This window comes from Sorex fumeus, unplaced genomic scaffold (assembly GCF_029834395.1).
Source record: "Sorex fumeus unplaced genomic scaffold, SorFum_2.1 ptg000007l, whole genome shotgun sequence".
NCBI lineage: Eukaryota > Metazoa > Chordata > Mammalia > Eulipotyphla > Soricidae > Sorex > Sorex fumeus.
Genome location: NW_026606064.1, coordinates 53,508,937 through 53,530,403, shown reverse-complemented (window position 1 = coordinate 53,530,403; position 21,467 = coordinate 53,508,937).

Below are 21,467 nucleotides of genomic sequence, written 5' to 3'. Positions count from 1 at the left end.
AAAGGGGGAAGAATCCTCTGGGACCTGCCCCGGCGGGGCGCTGAGGTCCGAAAAAGGACTGTCCGTCCGGGGTGTTCTTAAAACGGTGGTGTTGGAGTGTGCAGAGGGTGGAACGACGAGGTAGTTCATTCCGGAAAGTGGGGCTGAAGCTGAGGTGGCTCGGGAGGCGCGCGGGGCGCGGGGTCGGGACCTCGACCTCCCGCCTGCGCTGAAGGACCTGGGGGGAATCGCGGTTTTCCTTACTTAGAGTGCAGCAATGGGGCTCGATCTCGAAGAAGCTTCTAGATCATTAGGTGAAATGAAAGATGCAAAGTATGCGGGGCATTGCCTTCCCTTATGAAAAATGACCTTCAAATAAAATACGGAAAAAGGAAAGGGGGGGGGGAAGAAAAACAAATAGGAGATAACGAGAGACTCCGCAGCTGGATTCTTTCCCTTCGCCTTGTACTTTTGGAACATGTATACGTGTGTCCAAAGTTCACATGTTTTTGCCAGAGCCTCCTTTCCTACCGGGGAGGCGGGGCTGAGCCCTGGCGCGGACGCGCGGACACGTCTCGGTGGTCTGCGCCCAGCGCCGCGGCCGCGAGCGGCTTTGAGCGGCGACTTGGGACGCGGCCAACGCGCGCTGCCCCCGCCAGCTCCGCAGCCACCTTAAGACGGGGAGGGGGACGCGGAGGCCCGTGGGGCCGGCGGCCTGGCAGGTTCATTTACGCTTGTTAGGACGTCCCAGGGGGTTGTCTTTCTCCTAGAATGGAGTGTTTATTTTTTAATTGATGTGCTGTTTCATTTAGCGCTTGTATGGAACTCACGCTGGGGCTGTAATTACTGTAATCTCGGGAACAAGCATTTCAGTTAGCCAGGAGGGTGGCAAAATAGTTCTCTCTCTCTCTCTCTCTCTCTCTCTCTCTCTCTCTCTCTCTCTCTCTCTCTCTCTCTCCCCTCTCCTCTCCTCTCCCTTATTCATTCTTTCCTCTCCCCGTTCATTCTCTCTTCTGATCTCTCCTCTCTTTCCCTCCCTGATTCTACACCCAACCCCCGCCCCCACCTCAGCTTTCTGTTACAAAATTTTTGCCATTTGTCATGTTTCATAGCAGGAGCGAGCTGGAACATAGAACAAAGTTGTGAGGGTGTGTGTGGGGACAGAAGGAAAGAGTCCTATTACAAGGGTATATTTGAGATCACCTTAGTTTTTTTTTTTTCTCGCGAAGGGATGGTGACAGATGGTGGCTATCTATTTAAAAAACAACTTTTGTAATGAAACAAATAACCAGCAGCATAAATATATTGAGCTATTAGAATATAAGTTCCTTCTTATAAGTTCCCTGCACCTCTCCCCCCACCACGCTCCGCTTAGTTTTGCACCTTATTTTACACCCGTTCTAAATAGACAGGTTAAACTTGCCCCTAGTCCGTTTTCTAACAAGCGCTGCATTTTTTTTCTTTTCGTTTTTTTTGGGCCACACCTTGTGTGGTGCTCAGAAGCTACTCTTGGCCGTGCACTCAGGGCTCTGCACCCCTTGCGGTGCTCAGGGAGCCATAAGGGGTGGTCAGGGATAGAACTCCGCCTCAAGGAAGGCAAAAGCCCTCCCCGCTGTTTGTATCTCTCTGGCCCCAAGTTCTGCATTTTCACAGAAAACTTGAGGCATAGCCAGAGAGTAAGGAATGGAGTTTATAACCTAACCCGTCCCCCCACCGCGACACTTTCTCACTTTCCGCCTCTCCCGCTTTCCTCTCCCTCTCTCTCAAAATTAAAGTCTAATCAGTACTTCTTTATAAATAAAACAAAAACATTTCCTTCCCAGTTTTGTTTTGAAATAATCAATCCCACAGGGATCTTATCCAAAGGTTTCAGAAAAATTAGCTGATTCAGCAAAAAAAGGGGGGTTGGGGGAGAAAAGAGAAAGGAAAGAAAAGAAAGCCCATTCATTCAGAAACGCTCCATCCTTACTCCCCACCCCCACTCCTTCTTCAATTCTTTTTGCTCGCCACCTAAGCGGGGAATCCTCTTCCAAGGTTTGCGGACTGTAGAAAATCACCTCTCTTTTGTTGGCTCCCTGTTAACTTGTCTTTCTTCAGAGCTTTCAGCGGTGGGATAACCACAGGTAACTCCCTGAATTCAAGTTCCAGCGCCGAGGTGGAGGCGGAAGCCCAGCCGCAGCCCGGAGCCGCGTCGCCAGCCCGCAGATGGGAGGGGCTCGCTTTCAAAAGCAACGCAGATGGTGAAAAGTTTCTCCTCCCTTTCTTCTGCAAGAAAATGTCAAGTAGTGAAGTTTAGAATTACACTATATAAATTTATTAGAATTAGGTAAAAAACAAACTGACATTTAAAAACCGAGTTTTTTTTTTTGAGTTGATTTTGGCTTTTAATTGGCATTTTTTCCCCCTTTTTTATTTTAGACAAGCTGAAAGCTTTGATGATGTGGAAACTTTTGGTAAGCCTATGAAGCTTGCAGAAGAGAAGAAGTAGACGAAAGTTCAGAGCCTTCAAAAATCGTGTTATAAGCTATTTGGGGGATCCTACTGATATGTGAGATTAAGACTATCTCCATGAAAATCATTACGCATAGCATTTAACTTTTGCCATTAAATTAAATGGCAACTGGAAGGTCTTTGAGATGAGAAGAGACTTACAAAGCCAATTAGTATATAAAAGGCAGTGACAGGCCAGCTAAAAGATACCAGAGTTGTTTTTATCAACTCTGCTGGCTAAATAATGATTATTTTTCCCTTTTGTATGTAAAGCAGCTGTTTTTTTTAGTGGGGGGAATAGCTTTAGTAATGACATAAATAATGTAGGAAACTTTCTAGAGGGATTGCTGAACAGATGTCCTGTTACTGAATAGCCCACAAGCATAATAACAACTGAAGGCAGGAACCTCATGGAAGAGAATGTTTCACAAAGCACTGTATACCAAGTGAGGTAAGAAATTATCAATAGTATAGTGAACATCTCAAATTTAAGAAGCTTTAGAAAATTAGGTTTTGGTGGGTTACAGTTTAAAAATCCAATATGAAAGTCTTGATATGAGTGAGTCTAATAATATATATCCCAATAAAATGATAAACTCAGAAATCAAACAGACAGTAGTTTGGTCACTAATGAAAATTCTCAGGTGTTCTATAAAACAAGTGTTATTTCTTGGGATATAACAAAAAATTAGAAAATTAGGAAGAATTGTTTTCATTCAGGGAAACAATCAAGCACGATATTATTAGAGAATATAAAGCTCTACAAGGAGATATTGGGATTTCTTAATGATGTAAAGTCTGTATTACAAAGGACTGTGACACTCATACCATAGACATAGGTGAAAGTAAATATGTCAACTGGGGGGCAGCTGGAGAGATAGTACTGTGGGCAGGAGTTTGCCTTGCATGCGGCTGACCCAGGTTCAATCCCCAGCATCCCATGTAGTCTCCTAGGAGTGATGCTGCCAGGAGTGATCCCTGAGTACAAAGTCAAGAGTAATCCCTGAGAAAAGCACCATGTGGCTCCAAACCCCAAACCAAACAAATAAAAAGTCAATTGGTTTTGCTTCAATCTTCATTAGAATTAAAATGGATAAAATTGTTTTTATATTCATCCAGATAAATATGAGACTCTACTAATGGGTTTTCTCTTCCAGGCAGGGGAGATGGTTCAAGGGACTGGAATGAGTAGTTATATGCTGGAACCCTAGGTTCGATCCCAGTCATCAACTGAAAGAAGTCACTGGGTGTGACCCCAAAACAAACATACAAAACCCCAAAACAGCAATAAGTAAATAAAGACTTTGCTCTTCTATGCCCTTTATCACTAGGAAACTGTCAGAAGGCCAATCTCTGCTGTGTCTGTTGTAACAAGGCCAAGCTTCTAATGGATGCAGATAACGGAGGTAAAAAACATAGCGCCAGCCCAGGAATCATATTCTCATTTTCCATACAGGTGGCATTTACAAAAATGGTGCCAGCACTCATTCATTTTACAATTATTCTAGAACATGTTTAAAAATAATCATTCAATTTCTCCCCTCATTCACACAGACTATTGTCCAGATGCTAAAACTCCTATGACATAGAATATAGTATGTATTTGTTCACAACTTTCAGGTGCAAAGGATACCTTCTGAATAAAACTGGTGTAGATAAGAAGGACACTTAATTTCATCTATCCAACAATATAAAGCAGGAGGAAGTGCACCTTGATTCATTGGTTGATTATGTGTGGCAAGGATTGATTTCTTTTGGTTACCTGGACTCTGGTGGGGGACCTCCCCCCACTTTCCTCTCCCCACTACCATTCTATGACAGATCCTCCCACTAAGCATCTTTGATCAAAACAAAACCTTTCCCTGAGGATCTTTGTCTTGGGGTGGGGGAGGGCCAGGGTTGCATCTCTCTGGGCAGAAGCTTCCACTGACCTTTAGCTGCAAGGGAATCTTGAAAGTGAAGATTTGATGGTAATAGCCAGGCTCTTATGACGAAGACGCTGAGGAAAGGAGGATGGCAGACAGATAGCAGCCACACATCACTCTTTGAAATTAACTTTCAAACAACATCACTGAGCCAACACGCCTAGTTTTCCAGAATATTTTGTTCAGGCTGTGAGTTAAATATGATCTAGTTCCAAGAAAGCCTTGATATGTAGAGTCTGTCCTGACATTTACACAGTGTAGTTCTCTGTAAGGTTAGTGTGAAATGAGTTTCAAATAGTTTGCAATTTGTTTCCATTATAATGAGTATAAACTACATAATGTAACTTCCTAGTTCCTTTAGCTCAACTCCTTCCTATTTCTGCTCTCCCTTTGGTGTCTTACAAAAATAAGGGTGCAATCCTGGAACTTTTGGGTTTACTTTATCTTCAAAGTCTTTTATCATGGGACATTCGAAAATTGACAGGATTAAATAGGGCAAAAATTATTAAATTTTATCCCTTGTTCATAAACTTAAAATAATTGGTATAAGTAAAATTTTTTTCTTTTGATTTTTGTTGAACCATTTAAAATGGTGATCATAGGATTTTATGTTAGTGATACAATAATAATTACTTAGAATCCTTGTGGATATGAAGTTGACAAAAACATTTCTATTTTGTATTTATCTTTGACCAGATTCAAGTAAACAGTTGTAATAAGAAAAAAATCAATGCATTAATGTGTTTAAGTTATGAAAGTATTACAACATAAATATGTATTATTATTGTTTTGCTTTCTAAAAACACAGTTTAGTAGAATTAAATTTGAAAAATCCTAGTCACTGTTACTGTATTACTGTCATCCCGTTGTTCGTCAATTTACTCAAACGGGTGCCAGTAACGTCTCTATTTCTTCCAGCCCTGAGATTTTAGCAGCCTCTTCTTACTCATCTTTCCCAATGATTGGAGGCTCTTTCTGGGTCAGGGGAATGAGACCTGTTATTGTTACTGGTTTTGGCATATCGAATATGCCATGGGGAGCTTGCCAGGCTCTGCCTGTGCAGGTGGGATACTCTTGGTTGCTTGCCGGGCTCTCCAAGAGACATATATATATATATACATACATATATATATATACATATATATATGTATATATATATGTGTGTGTGTGTAAATATATATGTGTGTAAATATTCATATATGTGTTTTATCTCTATGATTTGTTGCCTACAAAATATATCATTAAGTTAAAGGAGAATAGAAAACTGTATGGCATTAGCTCAATTCTATTACTAATTATACACAGAACAGAGGAGAGAGATCCATAAATAATTACCTGTAGTTGTGTTTGAGTTAGATTAGCAAGGAGTATTTTCTCATTTTTGTGTTATTAGTGTTTTTGGGTAGGGCACATCTAGCATTGCTCAAGGCTTCCTCTTGGCTCTGGTGGTGACTGGGGCTTGAAACAGGGTTGGCCATGTATAAGGTAAGCACTTTAATTTCTGTCCTATCTCTCAGGCTCAATTTTTGTTTTATTTTTACAGTGATCATTCTAATATTATACTTAGAAAGAAATGACATTGAAATAAGACTCATCACTGATTGCATATTATTTTGTGTTCTTTGTTTTATGGTTTTGGCCTTTGATTTTTGAGTCACATCTAGCAGTACTCAGGAATTACCCCTGGCTTGTGCTTAATACTTACTATTATGGGACTTAGGGACCATATTTGGTACTGTTGGCTACATGTAAGATAAGAACCCTTCCCACTGCACTATCATTATGGCGTCTTTTATATATCTTCTCTCCTTACATGGATCAAAATTACCAAAATGTAAGTACCATATCTTAGATTTCTCTTTTCCTCACACAAATTCTAAGCCGTCTGTATGCTTTCAGTATAGTTATATATGTATATCTGTAAATATTCATATATGTGTTTTAGCTGAATCACAGTTTGACTTTTTACTCTTACTTCTGTTTGTAATTTATAATACCAGTTAGAACATTTCACAACTATCCTTCTGAAAAACAATTGGAGGGTTTGAAAGGGATCAGGAAAGAAGAAAGCAAGTTTGTTGTTGAAGGATCACAGAACTGGCATTAGAGTAGAACTTCAAGTCTGTGTTTGGCACAATGTCCAAGTTTTGTCCAAAGCTGATCTATCCTATTGCTCATGGCTTTAGGCCTTCCCATGGAATTACATACCAAACACTGAACATTTCTCAGTCTGTATTTACATACAGAGGTGCAGCCTGGATCCTGGAACTTTTCTTTGCATTGGTTATAAGAACAGAAAAATTACTGAAGAAGACTTAAGTGGTGGAGAGAAGAGTGGTTTGGGATGAGGCATTCTTGGGAAATTACAACCCATGTGCTTCCCATGTGTATAGGTAGTCTACATTATTTACAAATTACACAGAACTGCCAGGGAGCAACCAAGCATAATGCATGCCTGAAGGAGCAAGGAGAGGCTTTGCTGGACATTGTGAAGAAGATCAGGAGTCTAATAATTGGGGTAACGAGCAATGTTCTAAGCATGTGACCAAGCACTTTGAAATCAAGGAGATGAAATTGCCATTATATCTATAACGTTTGTCCTACATGTAACTTCCAGATCTTCCTTTTCCCAGAAGCATTTGTATTCGGATCCAGTTTATAAAATTTGTGTCTTTGATGGGCTTACATTTGAATCTACATAGTTAAGGATCTGTTAGTTTCCAGCTTTGGGTAACAGGAAACTCAGGTACAGAGGCCACTATAAATCTTAGCTATGTAGAAGCCGGTATGGCCCATGGATTCAGTGACTCGATGCTGTCAAGACTTGGGTTCATTCACATCTCTGTTAGTCTGGGATTATTGGTGAGTTCCGTTCATGATTCAAAGTGGTTATAGATGAAGGCTCATGTCTTCACACACAGATATCAAGATACCAAGAGAGAAATATCTTCATCTCACTATTTCTATTTTTAAAAGCCACAAAAATACTTCTGGAAGACCTGGCAGTCATGCTCACCAACCATCACTGCTGCCATGTAACTCTGAACCATCTGTCAGCCTTGTTCTAGAGACTCATAAACAAATCTTGAGAGAGATCACCTAGCCACAAAAAATCTCTCAGACACCTGGTCCCAGTTGAGATCTCCAGGGCAATCTCAGAGTGGGGTGGGTCAGTATCCACTCAAAGCCCTGACAGCCACTCCCACACCCCAAATATGCTTTTAATGCCTCCAGCCTGACCCACCACCTCAGGACTGAGCACCAGAGAGAACCTAATTTACCAAAAACTCCAGTTACACAGGCCTTTGAGGCTGAAAACTCCAGGCCTTCTTGAAGTCAGGGTGGGTGACCTCCCCTCACCTCCCTGTATTTCCAGAATATCAGGCAGCCATGACCAGTTAAATATTTAACTGCCCAGTTAATTGTCCTGTTAAATAGTCTGAATTTTCTGGAGCGACACCTCCAAACTCTATAACACTGACATCCCAGGAGTAGCACACCCCAGATTAAATGGGATGTCATGCAGAAGCCCCCCAATGTCAACTAACAGAGACATTAACATAGACGGCTTAACTTGCAACAACAATTTAGTAAAATCTCAGACAAGGACATAATGTCCCCATGGTGAGACACAATAATTTTCACAAATTTTTTCTTCAGAAATTATTTTTTTGATCATTCATTAGCCATTTAATGGTAATAAGCAATATAAAATAAATTATTGTGGGCCTGCTATGGTGGCCAGTTGGGGAAATGGAGATAGTGGTGGAGGGAAGGTATAGTGGTGGTGGAATTGGTGGTCAAATATTGAATGCCTGTAACCAATCATCATGTTCATCATGTGATCATGTTCACCATGTGTTTGCAAGTGATCATCATCATTACCATCACTTTGTAAACCTTGGTATTTAAATAAAGTGTGTGTGTGTGTGTGTGTGTGTGTGTGTGTGTGTGTGTGTGTGTGTGTGAACGCGAAGCCACAAAAGATTTCATAGCACTGACTTCCTCTCACTTGTCATGCTCAGGCTTGAGTGATAGTTGAAGCTCTGTCAAGAAGGAATGGTTTGACCAAATGAAGATTTTGCTAGCAAGGATGAAGGGTGAGAAAATAGATTTGGACAGGTAACCGGGAGGTGTCTGCTTGACCCAGCGGCCTGTGACAGCACCTGGGAAGAGACCTGAGATTTTGGATTGAGCTCCTGCTGTCCAACATGAGGAGACAAGACTTGTAGAGAAGATTCTTAAACTCTGTATGTCAGTAGTACTTATAGTAGTCCTAGCCCCCCTTACTTGCTTCATAACCACATGCAGGTGGGATCTGTTAATAAGCTTCCAGTTTTTTTTTTTTCAAATTTTCCTCACTAGAGTTTTGCTTAAGAGCAGAGTCTATTCCTTCTCTCAGAAATCCAGTTGCCCCCAGGGCCTCTTGGCCAGGTCAGGTCGGCAGAGCGAGCTGGGTGGTTTGTAGTGTTTGCTCATATCCCCGTCTCACCACAAACTCCTGCAGGGTAATTATTTGAAGGAACACCTTCCTACAGCTGAGACGCATGGTTATTAAGGACTGCCAGAGATGGAAATTTATTTCTCACCTGTGTGGTTTCCAGAATCTTGTGGGGGCAGAATAATGAGCAGCTTCCAGTAACCTGCAGAGAACACAGGATCCAAGGGAACCGGATGTGGCTTCTTTCTGTGGATTTATACAATTCCCCGCAGTCAGTGCCCTCATACAAACCAGCTTCTACAGAAAGTACTAGTCTTAACTTTCTTCCAGCCTTTTGTGCTTTACCTCCATTCCACTTCCTCTACATTATTCTTACCTTCACATTATTCATAGTTCTCAGACAAATATTTATGGCATAATGACTTACTGCTATTTCTGTATTGATCTTGGTAATTGCCTTTCTTTTGTAGATGCTAGTTCAAGAGGCTTCTTGCTTATTAAATCTTACCTTATAAACCTGTTAGAATGCAAGGCTTGTTAGGACAAAGTTTCTACCAGGAGATCCCCCATTCCACCCAAGGGGAACCAGATGCACCGAAGGGGAATTCTTACATCACACACTCAGTTTCATTTGGAAGTCTCTATCACAGTGAGCTACTCTAGGGGGAGAATCCTTTTTCTCAGTTATACCAGCTTTAACACGTTACACTATTTGCAGACTAAAAGGAGGGAGTCCTGCTCTGATTTGTTGTTCTATTACCCTGCTGCTGAATAAATCACTATTTTCCCAGGGGGAATCCTTGTGTTCTCTGACTTCCTATTTCAAAAAAAAAAATATGTCTATTCACATACCCATTGTAGCTCCATCTCTTCATTTTGTGATGTCTTTGGTCTTATTCTCCAGTCTTAAAATAAATAGAACAGAAAGGATTTACTTCATGTTGTTGGCTGTCAGAAATCTGAAAGGATTCATTTTCTATTAGGATTCCAGTTGAGTTTAGTTGCCTTGTGGTAATGAAATACCAAGGCTTAAGCTGGAAGGTAATCTATTGAAATTACGCATCATGATTTTTTTATTAGAGTGAAATATATTGGTCTAACTAAAAACAGTGAATCCTCAAGTATAATTCGTAACTGCAGAACAATAAATATGGATCTTTTTTTCTAAAACCCCCAAATGAGTAATAAAAACTGCACTTAGAAACTGAAATTTGGATTCTATGCCAATAGTTACTATGGGGAATAGTCACTTGACTTAAAAATTAGAGTGACCTGAATATGGATGGAAAATTGTTCAATCTGTGTTGCATTGGTAATGTATTGGAGTATTGTGAGAGCATGGGAAAGGCTAGAATCTAATAATAATGTTAATTGTCACTTATAAACTGCATTGTATGTTGTTTGGGCAGCTAGAAGCAGTTTATCCTATTCAAAGTGATTTCTGGAAATTTATTGTCTGACATAACAAGAAGTTGGGTAGATTGCTAGGTTGACTGATACATATTTTCCAAAGTATCATCAAGGAATCAGGCTCTGTCTTTTTTTCTGTATTTCCTTGATTAAGGTATTGGCAACGGTGATCTGTGGGGGCAGAAGACGGTGTAGGAGTTTCAACCATCACATCCAGAGACAATATACCAATGATGTGAAAAAACCAACCGGTCAACTATTAGTGCTCTCTCACATTCCCTTTCTTTTTCTGAGAAGGACACCTTTCCCTACCACCTTCAATAAAGTTTATTGGCAGTATCAGGATTATTCATGGGTAAGAGGAATATGATTACAACAACTGTCCTAAAGAAACCAGATAATCTTATCCCCTTATGTCCTTGAGGTGGGTATTAGTTCATCTTTCTCTGAAGAATTTGGGTGTGTGGAAGAGGATAATACTTACACTGAATTGGGTTTATAAGAAAGTAGGGACCTGGAGATGGATGTTGGCTAGGCAGTCAAAGGTCTGCTTCATGTCTAGCTACATCTTTATCTTTAGTTTTATCTCTGTCTTGTCTTAGTCTCATAGAAAATCTGAAAAATAGAAATTAAAAGTCATGTTTATCTGATAAAGGTAAAGGTAAAGGTAAAGGCCCTCCCGTTGATCGTCGATTTGCTCGAGCGGGCCCAGTAACGTCTCCACTGGAGACTTTGTTGTTACTGTGTCTGGCATATCAAATACTCTCGGTAGCTTGCTGGGCTCTCCGAGAGGGGCAGAGGAATCGAACTTGGGTTGGCCATGTTGGCCGCTTGTAAGGCGAACGCCCTACCGCTGTGCTATCGCTCCAGCCCTATATAGGTAAAGGCCCTCCCGTTGATCGTCGATTTGCTCGAGCGGGCCCAGTAACATCTCCATTGGAGACTGTTGTTACTGTGTCTGGCATATCCAATACTCTCGGTAGCTTGCCGGGCTCTCCGAGAGGGGCGGAGGAATCGAACTTGGGTTGGCCATGTTGGCCGCTTGTAAGGCGAACGCCCTACTCCCTGTGCTATCGCTCCAGCCTGTTTATCTGATGTGTTTCATTTTTCAGCATTAAGTTAGTGTTTGTAAGCAGTACACTTTCTTCCAAATTTGCACTAAATTGCAACAGAGAAACCTTTTTTTTTTTTAAAAACAAAGCCTTAAAAAAAAAGGCTAGGTTTACAACACACAAAAAGAGAGAGAGAGCAAGAGGGAATGCCTTGCCACAGAGGTGGGGTAGGGTGGAGGGGACGGGGTGGGGTGGTCGAGGGATGCTGGGATCATTGGTGGTGGAAAATGGGCACCAGTGGAGGGATGGGTACTAGATCACTGTATGACTGAAATGCAAGCATGAAAGTTTGTAAGCCTGTAACTGTACCTCATGGTGATTCACTGATTAAAAAAAAAAGCCTAGGTTTGAAGGATGAGTTGGACAATTAGTACTGATGAAGGTATTTTGAGGAATAGAAACCTTCGGTAATATCAGTTATGGGTGATACTTGTGGCATCCAGTCACACCTAAATTTAGAAAAAACACCTCATCTCTACCTTTTCTGACAGTGTTTTCATAGGAAGCTTAGATGTACTCAGAGGAATGACAAAAAAGCTTTATGCTGAGGCCTCCCTCAAGGGTCACAATTACATACAGAAGTTTAGGGCCTGCCCCTTTCGTCCTCTGGCCCTGTCTCCTGCTTGAGGCATCCACCCACACTGCAGCCTTGCTCTGTGCGGGCTCCCAGCTCTTTCTGCTTGTTGGGCTGTGACACTGGAGGCTATGCCCTGCCTAGTTTTCTCCCTCTCTTCTGCAGTAGCTGTTGCTTTGGCAAGATTTGTTTCTACAGAGATGATCTGTCTCTTCTCAGAGGGTAACCAGTTCTGTGCTTGAGGGCAGGTACAAGGAAATCACCCCAGAAAAAGGCCACAGTTCTAATATTAGCTTTGCTGGTTATAATGACATATTTTATCCTCTACTGGCATAGAAAGTACAGAAAATATAACAACAAATGTAGAGGCTCTCCTGGTTGTGTTTGTCTGGGATATCTTTGTTTTACTTCTTTTTGGGTCACACCCAGCGATGTTCAGGAGTGAGTCCTGGCTCTGCTCTCAGGAATCACTTCTGGCAGTGCTCAGGGGACCAAATGGGAGCGTTTTTAGGGATGGTAGCATTTCGTTGACAATTCCCTCCTTGTATTTTTCTAGAGGATAAGAGGACAGAAACCTTAATCAAAAATCTTAATTTCCAGTCACATCAGAAGTGTGTTGCAACTGATCAGCCCCTGAGTGAATTTAATGATCACCTTGGTGTCCACAGCCTGTAACCCACCCTTCCTAAAAGTGTGCTTCCTCTTTTTTTCCTTCCTTCCTTCCTTCCCTCCTTCCTTCCTTCCCTTCCTTCCTTCCTTCCTTCCTTCCTTCCTTCCTTCCTTCCTTCCTTCCTTCCTTCCTCCCTCCCTCCCTCCCTCCCTCCCTCCCTCCTTCCCTCCCTCCCTCCCTTCTTTCTTTCCTTTAAAAAAATTCCTTTTCTTGGTACTATGCATCCATAATGGTGGCTTTGAGGACATTAATTCATCATTTTCCAGCAGCTTGTGGTCAGTAAAACTCTCTCTTGGGCGGGAGATAGAATACAGCAGGTCTGTTCCTGCCTTGCATGTGTCCGACATGAGTTCGATCTCTGGCACCACATATGATCCACTGAGCCTGGCAAGAGTGATCCCTGGTTTCAGAGTCAGGAGTAGGCCATGAGCACCACCAGGTTTGCACCCCAAACAAAAGCAAAACATTAAATAAAACTCTTTCTTGACAGAACAAAGAGTCTCTTGAATTAGTAATGGTAGAATTAGATCTTTATGGTTACAAATCTTTACAAATAAGTCTCAACCTCAAATCCTAACCCTTTCCCCAGAAATAAACACTGTCCTAAATTGCTGTGTATTGAACCCTTCATTATTTTTTATATACCTATGTTTATATATGTGTGTTTATGCAATCATATATAGAAATATAAACTATATGGTATTGTTTTGAATGTGATATTTTATTTTTTCTTTCATAAATAGCTTTATAATCTCAACACCATGTCAATCTTGATCATTAATATTGACCTGACTAAAAGTTTTAATCTGACCATTGTACTCTATTGTGTAAATATGCCACAGTTATTTTCCATTCCACTGCTGATGAGCAGTTCCCTGGCTTCCATTTTCACTGATACTTTGATATTTCAGGGAATACCTTTGTGTAGGTCCCATTTGCATCTGTTCATGAAGATGTACAGGAATATTGAGTTCTACAGTTTCATAATTCTCAGTTTCAGTAATTGGAAAATCAGATCTGATCAGTCTGATGAATTTATAAACAAAGATCATTATTTTAATCTGTTTTTGATTGCTAATGTGAGTAAATACATTTTTATATGGTCTGTGACTATTTGAGTTGTCTTTTCTAAATATCATCACTTCTTGACTTTTTCCCAGTTCTTTTCTTGTGCTGTTTGCCCTTTTTTCTTCAGTTTGAGGAATTCCTAAAAATATCCTGGATATTCATCCTTTATAATTTGAAGATTTTTTCCCTTAGTCTGCGGTTTATCTTCTTTTTGTTGTTGTTGCTCATGTTTCTACATTTTTAACTTTTGAAATGTATTGATTTTCCATTAATGTTATTCCGTCTTACTTGAGAAAGCCTTTTGAGAGCTCAGTGAGCTGAGTGTGTGGTTTGCAAGCTGGAGGGGAGGCTCAGATTAGTTCCTCATCTCCATAGGGTTCCCTGACCACTACTGAGAGTGACCCCAGGCACAGAGCCAGGAGGAGTCTCCAAGAACTCCTTGCTATGGCTCAAAACCAAACCAAATCACCCCCCAAATCCTCTTTTGATAGTTGTGAAATTATTATGCTATATTTTTTCCCTAAATTTTTGAGGCTTAAAAAACTTTAGATTTGAATCCATCTGGAATTTCCTTGTGATTTGTGTGGAGTAGGTATGCAATTTTATTACTTATGTGTTGCCAGTTAAGATGTATCATTATTGAGTATTAAGTATAATATTGATACTCTAGTACAGTATTTTCTTCCTTTGTAGTATGGTATTGATTCTTTCCAGTTCTAGTATGTGCTTGGTTGTTAGAATTCAAGCTTTGTTCCTAGGTTATAGTCAGCTACATTGATCTATTTTTCTTAATTTTTTTGAGTCCTTTTTTGTTTTTCTCTTTTTTTTTGGCCATATTCAGGGGTGCTCAGAACTACTCCTTGGTCTCCCTTGTGTGGTTCTGGAAATCGAACCTGAGCCTTCTGCATGCAAAGCTTGGGCTGAGCCACTTGAGTTCTTTTTCTTTTCTTCTTTTTGTTTTTGTGCCCACCTGGTGATACTCTGGGCTTACCTCTACCTCTGTACTCAGGACTTACTCCTAGAGGTGCTTGGGGGGTATTATATAGGATGTTGGAGATCAAATCCTAATTGGCCTTGTGCAAAGCAATCTCCCTACCAGGCATACTATCACTCAGGTTCCTTGAGCTATTTTCTAGTCTCAATTTTCTTCTTCTTAAAGGTGACTATAACCCCCCCCCCCCTTTTTTTTTTGGTGCCACACCTGATGGTGCTCAGGGTTTACTCCAGGTTCTGTACTTAGGGACCATATGAGGTTCTGGGGATGGAGCCTCATCCCCAGAAGAGGCTCATTCCCATGCACAAGGCAAGTGCCCTGCCCATAGTACTCTCTCTCTAGCTCTACTATAATCACTCTTATTGAAAAATTATTTTAAGATAATCTATTTCCAAATAGTAGTAATTGAGTAACTATTAGGTATATGAGAAAAATATTCAATTTGGAGACTTAGGAGGTTGCAGAGGTTACAGAAGAATAGAGATTAAGACACGTGCCTTGAATGACTCCAACCTGGATTTTATCCCTGGCACTTCAGGGTTCCCTAAGCTTTGTGACAGTGATCACTGAGCACAGACTGGGAAAACTCTTGGGTACAAATAGGTGTGGTCCAAAACCTTCCTTTTTTTCAATTTTATACACATAAACCAAAATCACAGAACCTCAGGGAAAGCAATTATAGTTCTGATGTTCAGTTTATATTTAATTCTGCGCAGATACTGACAGAAATCAAATTGCCTCCAGTTATTTTCAGCAATGACTCATGAAGCCCGGGGGGTCCAGCCTTGTCTAGCCTATAAACTAATTTGTCTTTAGGAAAAGAACTGTGTTAGGATCCATATACTCAACCCTACACTCTAGAGGTTAAAGTTATGCAGCATTGAAACTCATCTTGATAGCAACTGTTTCCATATTACCATTGTGTCAGCCAATTAAAATGATACATATACATATATTTAAGACTATTTTATATCTCTGTACTAATGACAACATATTTAATTGCCATGATTTTATGAACCTTAGTTTCTAGTATGTAAGGATATCTTGATCTTCCTCTTCAATGTTACCCTGGTTATTGATAGCCATTTCCTTCTTAGAATTTCAGGAAACACTTTGTCAAAAGGTCTGTGGAAACCGCTGTATCAGTGATTTTATTTTATTGTTATTTCTAACTTTTTTTTTTTTTTTTTTTGCTTTTTGGGTCACACCTGGCGATGCACAGGGGTTAGTCCTGGCTTTTGCGCTCAGGAATTACTCCTGGTGGTGCTCAGGGGACCATATGGGATGCTGGGAATTGAACCTGGGTCAGCTGCATGCAAGGCAAATGCCCTCCCCGCTATACTATAGCTCCAGCCCTATTTCTAATTTTTGACATTTGAATTTTTCATAAATAATATTGTCAGAAATATTTTTAATCTTATAAATAATTTTTAGTTTGTTGAAGCTTTAGAATTTTTATTATAATACTTTAAAAATTATTCAGGAATGTTTTTAAAATTTTAATTTTGTTACTTTTTGTTTGTAGACACATTTTGAATAATGTAGGTTTTTGAGACTTGTTCATACAGTTTAGTCAATTATACATTTTTTTAATATTTAGATTTTTATTAGTGAAACACTATGAGGTACAGTTGTAGATTTACAAATTTTTGTGCTTGGGTTTCAGTTATACAATGATCAAATACCCATCCCTCCAACGGTGCCCATTCTCCACCACCACGGATCCCAGTATCCCTCCTATCCCCCATCCCCCACATCCCACCCTGCCTCTGTGGCAGGGCATTCCCTTTTGTTCTCTCTCTCCTTTTGGGTGCTGTGGTTTGCAAAAGAGGCATTGAGTGGCAATCATGTTTGGTCTAGAGTCTACTCTCAGTATGCATCTCCCATCCTGGGAGGATCCTCCCAACACTCTTTATTTGGTCCTCCCTTCTCTATCTGAGCTGCCTTTTCCCCCAGCGTCTGCGGCTGGCCTTCAAGCCATGGAGTAAACCTCCTGGTACTTAAAACCTGGTACTCTGCTATTCTTGGGTGTCAGTCTTCTATTTTGTTACTTTATGTTCCCCAGATGAATGCAATATTTCTATGTCTGTCCCTTTCTTTCTGACTCATTTCGCTTAGCATGATACTTTCCATGTAGTACCACTTGTATATAAATTTCATGACTTCGTCTTTTCTAACAGCTACATAGTACTCCATTGTATAGATGTACCAAAGTTTCTTTAACCAGTCATCTGTTCTTGGGCATTCAGGTTTTTTCCAGATTCTAGCTATTGTAGACAGTGCTGCAATGAACAAACAAGTGCAGACGACAATTTGACTATACCTTTTTTGCCCCTCTGGGATATTTTTGCAGGAGTGGTATTGCTGGGTCAAATGCGAGTTCAATTTCTAATTTTTTGAGAATCGTCCAAACTGTTTTCCAAAAGGGCTGAACCAGTCAGCATTCCTACCAGCAATGGAGGAGGGTCCCTTTCTCGCCATATCTGCGCCAACACCGGTTGCTTTTGTTCTTTTGGATGTGGGCCAGTCTCTGTGGTGTGAAATGATACCTCATTGTTGCCATTATACATTTTTATGAACATTCCATATATGCATATAAGAACATGAGTACTCTTCAGGGTTTTATAAATGATCATACAGTCAATTACTGAGAAATGAAAATTAACATGTCCTACCAAAATTGTAAATTTTATGTTTTTTTCCAGTATATCCTTTTTTTTTCTTTCTTCAAGGCTCAGTGTGTAATGATTAAAAATTGTTACGATTTCCTGGTGAATTGTTTCTCTCATTAGTAGGCAAAGATCCTTTTATCATTCTCTTTTATCAATCCTTAATCATTCCCACCTCCTGGAAGCCAATTTTACTGACCAGTATATATTTCCATGACGTTATTCTGTTATTGTAACTCTAACAGTGAAGATCCAGTTCTGTGACTGCTTGAGGAGGACAATCAGTAGAGAGAAGAGGTGCAGAATGAGAAAGAAATTCATTAGCAACAAGCCAGCTTTGAAAGTGTTAGAATCACATTCTCTGTATATGAGAATCATATTCCCTGTGCGGGGAGAGGAAATAACATATAGCAAAAAGAACTGAGAAGCATATTTTTGGAAAGGACAGATTGCAGATGGTGGGCATCAAGGTGATAAAAACTTCTCTTGTGGGCTGGTCCCAGGAGGATATAAGTTCATTCTACGTGTTATCTTTCTTGTATAGGCTTTAGAGGGAAGGACAAGATAAGGGAAACATTCTTTACATTCTCAACAACCCAAGACCCGAGGAATTTTCTGGTTTTAATTCTGACTCAAACACTTAATTCCTTTTGTGTTGGTTTGTTACTTTTAAGTGATTTTTAGGTATTTCTATCATTGTTACTTCTGTGTTTGATTAAATTTAAAATGAGCTTCTCATAAATAACATAATTATATTTTTAATATATAATCTGTAAGTCTCGGTAATTTGTTTGGGAAGTCTACTTCTTTACATTTATTGGGAATACCATGATACTGTTGGTCACCATATCTAAGCTGCCACTGATTATAAGATAAGGTTTCATTTTAGTTACAGTAAGAAACAAGAAATATTACAATTTATAAATGATGTATTGGGGCCAGAGAAATAGTACAGTAGGTAAAAAAACTTGCCTTCCGTGCGACAGACCTGGGTTCTATCCCTGGAACCCCATATGGTCCCCCAAATCTGTCAGGAGTGATATCTGAGCACAGACCAGGAATTAATCCTGAGCACTGCCTGGTGTGGCCCGCAAATAAAAGAAAAGGAAAGAAAAGGAAAGGAAAGAAAAAGTGACGTATTGCTTAACTTGACTGTGAGAACAACTTTGTTGTAATTAAACACAATTATTTAAGTCAATAATATATTGGCCTTCTGCATAAATATGTGAATAGATTAATACATTTATTTCTAAAAATTTTCATTAAGGGTTTAACTCAGCTCTTCTTAAGTTTTGACTGAGAATCACCAATTTTTTGTTTTGCTTTGTTTTTAGGTCAAACCCAGGACCTACTCCTGACTTAAGCGTTAGGGATCATTCCTGGCAAAGCTCTGGGTACCACACAGAGTCCTTCATATCAAAGCTGGGTCAAGTATGTGCAAGTCAAGTAAGTGTACTACCTGCTATACTCCTTTTGGCCTCATGGATTACCACTGTTTGTATTTTCCCCCTGGGCTGGAGTGATAGCACAGAGGTAGGACATTTGTCTTGCTCGAGGCTGCCGGGGCTGGGTTCAATTCCTTCGTCCCTCTGGGAGAGCATCTCGCCTGCACCCCAAAACCTGGCGAGCTACCCATGAGGTATTCAATATGCCAAACACAGTAACATCTCTATTGTGAGAATTGTTACTGTGGCAGGGCATTCCCTTTTGTTCTCTCTCTCCTTTTGGGTGTTGTGGTTTGCAAAAGAGGCATTGAGTGGCTATCATGTTCGGTCTATAGTCTATTTTCAGCATGCATCCCAACACCCTTTATTTGGTGCTCCCCTCCCTATCTGAGCTGCCTTCTCCCTCAGCATGTGCGGCTGACCTCCAAGCCATGGAGTGAATCTCCTTATCTCTACATGCCTTATTTTTATTATTAAAAAATTGTAAGTTCTTGACATCTACATTGACAAAATCTAATCAATATCTTTGTTCACCTCTCTAATAATTTACTAACTTGATTGCTTTGTCTTCACTTCTTCACTGTATATGCTATCATTTTCTGGTATTACAGTTCTAGCTTTTCAACCATCGAAGTTGGTCAGTAGCAACAGCATTATAAATATTTTATCATCATTACTCAGACTGCCCCACATTGTTTTTCCTTTTCTTTAGTTCTGTTATCTGCTTCATCAAAATATATTGCTTCTTTTTGAGTTCAGATTCCTTCATCCTAAGATATGCCTTTTATTTTGCGCATCAATGTTACGTGATAGCTTAAATTGATTAAAGAAATTTTTAGAGAAAGGTATATGGTTTGTGGTATAATCACAAAGTGTCCAATTCGGCCCATATTCTCAGTTTTAAAGCCAAGTTAGTGTTATTGTCTTCTTTCTAGATAAGGAAGCAGATCCTTTCTCACTCCCTTTTCACTGAGACTGAAGCCTCTCCATGAGTCTGGAGAATTGCACAGGTGAGTCCTAGTAGACATGTAAATAGCCCCATCTCTTATCTTTCATTCCTCTTTATTGCTGACAGGTGGGAATTTATTTTCTGGGTTTAGGTCTACATGACTTTTTTGTGGGGGGATATATCTCAGGCTCCCCTGCTGTGCTCAGGGCTTACACCTAGCTCTGTGCTCAGAGTTTGGGGAACCATTTGTGATGCCTGAGATCAAATTGGGGTTGACCACCTGCAAGGCAAGCACCTTACTCCCTGTACTACTCTCTAGCCCTATATTAGATTCTTATGTTGCATTTCCAGGTGTTTTGTGGCAGTAATGCTTGCATTAGATAGATCTATCTTTTTGTGACTCCACTAGAATACTGATTTTTTTCTTTTTTCATGGGGCATTTAAAAATAATTTAAAATGGAAAAAGGGAAATTTGAGTGTTTAAGTCTAATTTCTTATTCCTTGGTGCCTGGAGTTCCTACAAAATACAGTTTTCAATCTCTGCTTTGTGGCATTGCTTTGATGTCCACAGTATAGTGACTAACCCAGCACAAGATTCTAGGCTTCTGGTAGATTCTTCCCTCAGGTTTCGACAATTTAGGGTATCAGAAAGTTGCTCCCCCTGGCACACTGTATTATCATTATCATCTCCCAGAGTTGCTTATGTACATGCCAACTGATGTCTCCCCTGTACATGATAGGCAACTACAGATAAGAAAAAGCGGCCCTGTCATTAATCATTATGGGGAAGGAAGTGAGAATATATTTTTATATGCTTTGTTGACTGCTTACTTTTTATGTAAAATGGAGCAATTTCATTATTTTCCTATGACACAGTATCAAGAAAATGGCCGCTCTCATGACCTGCTCTGATATGATGAGAGTTAAATATCAGAGTCAATTTGAGTTGATCTTGAATCTGCTGCTGGTGTATAATAGAGTCTTCTAAAGTTTAGAGGGAAACATTTATTATTCCTCACTTTTGTGAGTTAAGTCTGGAGTTTTCTGTCTAGATCAGCTCGGATGAGGCTGGGAGGTCTGGGACGACTTCATTTGCCTGTCTGGGAGCTGACAGGTAGTTTGAGTGAGTTTAAGTGGATACATCTCTTTTTTAAGAAACTTTTTTTAGTGGGATAATACTGCATTATAACATTATAGAGATTTCATGCATGTATGATTAAAAATCAAAGTGTGTATACTGCATTAAGTTCATTATTAAAAGCCTTATGCTATTCTTCACCTGAAATGTACCTCCTTTGCCCAGATTTAGCCCCCGTTCCTTTCCTTCTGGAAATTGCTAATGGATTTTATAGCCTGAAAGCTTATCTATTTCATTGATCTACATTGAATAAAACCCCACATATTTCCCCCTGATGTATCTCACTATAGTTAATGCTATCTAGGGTCCACGGGTTGTTGAAAATGGCAGATGTCACCTATATTTCACTGCAATTGGGCACTTAGGTTGTTTCCAGTTTTTGGCTATTTCAAATAAAGTTTCCATAGACATGGAAAAGGGGCACATATCTCTTCAAATGAGTGTTTTGTTGTCTTTGTGGAAACATCTGCAAGTGGGTTATCTAAAACATGGGATTTCTTTGTAGTGGGCAAGGAGGGGGAAACTTTCAGTGATACTCTGATGTACCATAATGGTCAGTGCTGCTCAGGCATAGAAATGTTGAGGCACACCAGGTTCACCGA